General features: G+C 35.0%; 1 pseudogene; it reads right to left on the bottom strand.

The window, feature by feature from the left end:
- Positions 1-4,073: 4,073 nt before the first annotated feature.
- LOC110024410 overlaps positions 4,074-5,037 on the bottom strand; it is a 36,831-nt pseudogene continuing 35,867 nt past the window's right edge.

The following is a 5,037-nucleotide window of genomic DNA, read 5'->3' as shown; positions in this document are numbered from 1 at the left end:
TTATTGTATATGCGACTTAACCTGACTCATTGGTTGCAACATTTAGTATAAGTTCCTCGGGTCGGGAGTTCGATCCCTGCGTAGGATCAAATTGCACATATTTCTGGAAGGGGCGTCCACCCCTCGGTCAGACTATAGAGTTGATCGACGATTAACCTTATATATATATATATATATTCAGATCCGTATAGCCCACACATAATAAAAATATAGCATAATGATTTACTGATCCAATACCGCAATACAAAATCTATACGACAAAGAATTTCCAACAATGGGAAATAGCATTATGAACAAATATTAATCTAAATTATCAAAAGTTCACATCTATATCCACAATATAAATTCAAATGTTCTAAAAGTAAAAAAAATATAATAAAACTCCAAATCATACTCCTCCTCCCCCCATCCTCCTCCTCATTAGCCACAAAACTCATCGGCGGCTTGCCTCGACAATTTGCAATGCTCTCCATCAGGCGTGCTACGTACCTCAACTCTCTGTTGGTCATCACACATATGAGCGGGCTCTTCATTAAAAGAAGTTACATGCCTGTTAAGCTCCTGATTATCTGGCTGTGACGAGCTCGTGCCACCCACAGAAGTACGAGAGATCTCGATCTCGAATGTTATGCCCTTCACACCTAGATCGTAGACTCTCCACTTATTCTTTTCCATTGCCTGCTTACACAGCTCAAAATCTGATTGCACAATTGTAGGTTGGCTACCATTGTTGCAGGCAGTGGTTGGGGTTTGGTTAGCCCTCTGCCTCTCTCAGAGCTACTTGTACTACTACACAATAAAACCTAATGATTAATTGTAAATGTTAACATTAAGAGTCAAACTAAATGTTGAAAAATCAGATCTTTACCCGCCAAGAGTTTTTATAGACCCATTGTTGTGCCCTCGGGTGTCGATTCTTTAGGACATGCAACTCAGTAGTGGAGGTCTAACAGTCTTACTACTTAGCCTGTGTAGCATAAAAAAGATCAATATCATATAATTACTTCGACCATTTAAATCAAGCTTTAATGTTGGAAATCAAACCTTCAATGTGGAGTGTAGCACCCATGCCCCCTTGGTTGCCCAGTTCTGCCACTATGTCTAGCTCTTTTTTTGATACTCCAAAGAGGCACATGCTCTAGCCCCCTTCTTCTTGTCGTTGTAAGTGCTCCTTAAACTACCCAAGACATGCGGTCGCTCAAGTGGCTGACCGCTAACACCACCCGTGTACATTTGTAATAAGAAAAAGATATCATTAAAATTAGTACTAACAATAAAAGTAATCGTGAGTGGTATACACAAGTAAAAGGAACAGGGATTACTAATAAATTTAAGTGGAAGAATCTTCTTACAAAGACACAATTTTGAGTATTTCTTTCTATGGAGGAATTAAAAATTTTTCAGGCAAAGTGCAACTTCTAGTATTATATATTAATATATATATATATATATATATATGTGTGTGTGTGTGTGTATATATATATATAACAATAGCAACATGCCATTTTTTGTATTTTAAAAACCATAGAGATAATTGAAAATCAAAGTATAATTAGATTACTATTTTTAGAATAACTAAACAAAACGTTAAAGTGATGTTCTGAAATGAATTTGAGGAGTCAACTTAGAGCCAAAGTATCATCTATTCAATTTGGCATCAAAAGAATTCATATCAAGCAAGAAGAGAAAGTATTGTTTAAATAAATAATATAACAAAAGAAAAGTCATTCATAACTGAATTCTTGCCCTATTAAGACTCGACAATTGATGCTACAACTGATGTGCACTTTTTGTAGAGGGAGCGAGTATGAAGATGCTGGTGATATTTCAATCTTTTCTTAGCTCATCCCACAAAAATCTTAGGCTTTTGTCTCATTTACAAGATGTTGACATGTCTATTCGTTTACTTTGTGATTCTTTGGCCTCTAGCTACTGCTTATTTTTATTCTGAATCTTTAATATAATAAACCATTGGTTGTATGTATTAAAATACTAGTGATGCTTCTTGATTTATTATTACTTAACAACATTATGAGTCAACTCACAATTTGAACACCACTTGCTAACCCATGTTGATCATTTAAATGATCTAGTTCAACTGTGGTAGAAAGTAATCTAATATTCAACTAATAGATATAAAATATAAATTTATTTGCATGTTATTATTACTATTTTATAATTTTATTTTAGATGAGTGATTATTATTAATTTGTGAAGTGACTTGTGTCACCCTTGACATGAACATGACGAGTAGGGGTGTAAATGAGTCCAGCCAAGCTCGAGTCATCATCGACTTAATAAAGTGCTTGAGCTTGACAAATTAATGGAGTTCGAGTCGATACACGAGCCGACTTGTTTATTGTAAAAATGAGAAAGAATAACTAATTCAAGCTAGTGCTATAGTAAAATGATAAAAAAATGTGCATTAAGGAGAAAATTAATACACAAACATTTCATATAAAACACATCAAACATAATAATGATGCTTTCTTGAAGTATAAAACACATCAAACAAGAATAAATAAAGCGTCATCATGCATCAACAAGCATTTTTTCATCTTATTATAAGAAAATCAATTGATGTGTATAAATGTTTATATTCAATATTATCTTTGCACAACTCAGAAGTAAAACAAAAATGTTGAGCACAATAGCTCTTTGAAAAACTTAACAAATTTGTTAAAGGTTATTTTACATGTGAGTCCATTCAAAATAAATTTGACTCTTCTTAGAGCATAAGAAAGCTATCACTCTTATTATTATGCACCAAATAGCAAGAACATGTACATTTGTAAAAAAAGATTCCTATCTGAGATATGAGTACTGTTTGAAGTCAACATCAAAGAGTTTTAACATTGTCGATTTATTTTGTTTTTTAAATTCATTGAAAAAGATTTAGGATCTGTTTGGGGCAGTATAGTTTACTGAATAATCTGCTGGTAAGCTGATTAAAAATAATATATTGATAAGCTAGATGCGGTTGCTATTACCAATTTTTATCTTTTTGGAAAAGTCAGATCATTGCCAATAAGCTCCCACCACACCTATCTAGGTGCGGTGTGAAAACGCTGTTTCCTATGTTTTGAAAACGCATAAGCTATCAAAACGCAGTTTACCAAAATAGATCATGTGCGTTTTCAAAACGCAACTGCATCAAATAAGCTGCCCCAAACGGGGCCCTTAATCTTTTTTTTATTTTCCAAGAAAAAATAAAAAGGGGGGAGGGGAGAGGGGACGTGGATTTGCATGCAAATGGCAATTAACCTATCTCACAACCAAACTTAATTATTAACACTCTTTTCTGACTCCGTTCTTTTTCCCATGAAGTTTTTCATTTGAAATATGGTTATACATTTGTCAATATTAGATGAATTATTAAATAAGAAAAATAAAAGATTTTATTAGAACATATGGACATATTTTATTTTATGTATAGTACCTGAAGCCTGAAGTTTAATATGTACGCATATACCTCTTAAAATTTAGCATCACATTTAAAAACTCTATAGAAATTAAATTTTATAAAGTGAAATATATCCTCTCATGCATTTATCTTGAAATGATTCTGAAAACGTTTAAGAAGTTGGTTAAGTAAATATAAAAATTTAACTACTAAATATGTTCGTAAATACATTCCTATGAAAAATTATGTTCTACATTTATAAAACCCTCTATTCGAATAGAAATTATTGCATCAGGACATTTGACACAATTTTATGTTTTGCGTAGGTGTCCATTTAAAATTGGCCACATTAAAATATAATATGAACCCCACTGAAATACACTTATTGGTAGTTTTTTTAAAGTGTGGCACCTATAGCCAATTAAATTGAAGACACGACACGAATTCACTTCAGGTGCCGTGATGCAATAATTTTTAATTCTTCTACCAGAATGGTGGATAAAAATTGTTCCCAGTAATCATTAACTAAAAGGATTACTTAATCTCAAGCATCAGTTAATGGCCAGAGATAATATTCTCATAAACCTTATTATTCCTTAAATAATACTTCTCACGCATACATAACCACATATCTCATTTCCTTCAGAATTCGTCATAGCACAACATCCAACCTCCTGCTTACGAAACGAACCAATCATCATTCACAAACTCTCGCCGCTTACATAAAGCTCTTAAAGGCGTAGCCATGGGCATAGACAACCCATCCCCTTCTCTCATCTCCACCTCCTCTCCATCTCCTACTCCCCACTCGAAGCACTGAATCAACGCCCCCAGCGCAAGCCCCACAATGCGCAGCGCAAGCGCCTCCCCGGGACAGCCTCTCCTCCCCATCCCAAAAGCCAAAAACTTTCCTGACTTCTTTCCTTTTTCCTCTAACTTTCTTTCTCATCTCTCCGGTCGAAATGCTTCGGGGTCCTCCCACAGCTCCGGGTCTCGGTGGATGGCCCAAGTATTCACAAGCAGCATTGTTCCCTTGGGGACTTCCATGCCGCTGACAGTGCAGTTGGCGGAAGACTCATGGGGAATGATTGGCCCCACTGGTCTGAGGCGGAGCGTCTCTTTGATGATCCCGTTGAGATAGGGAAGGTGTGGGAGGTCGGATTCGTGGATGAGGCGGATACTGCTGGTGCGGGAGTGGAGTTCGCTGACGGCTTTTTGGAAGGAAGATGGGTTGCGCAACAGGAGGGCGAGGGCACATTCTACTGCTAGAGCCGAAGTATCTGTGCCGGCTAATAGAAGAGCCTGTTTATAACAGATTCAACGCAGGATTATTTCCCTAAAATGAATATATCGTGGAACTACTGGTGCCGAATCCTTGTGAGCCCAAGCTCGTGTTTAGCTCGTTCACGAACAAAAAGTCAATTTGACAATCTTAATCAGATTTATTAAGGATTGGGATGATTTAAAAATTATTATTTATGTTAAAACATCTTTTAAATTTAATTTAATAATTTTTATTTTATTTTCTTAGTTAATACTTTTAATTAATTATAAATTTTTGTAGTCTCGTAGTTAATTAAAATTTTAAGAAAATACTATATATATATATATATGTATGTATGTATGTATATATG

This window comes from Phalaenopsis equestris, unplaced genomic scaffold, assembly GCF_001263595.1.
Source record: "Phalaenopsis equestris unplaced genomic scaffold, ASM126359v1 Scaffold000256, whole genome shotgun sequence".
In the NCBI taxonomy this organism is placed as follows: domain Eukaryota; kingdom Viridiplantae; phylum Streptophyta; class Magnoliopsida; order Asparagales; family Orchidaceae; genus Phalaenopsis; species Phalaenopsis equestris.
The sequence above is the reverse complement of the archived record's forward strand: the minus strand, read 5'-3'. Positions and strand labels throughout refer to the sequence as shown.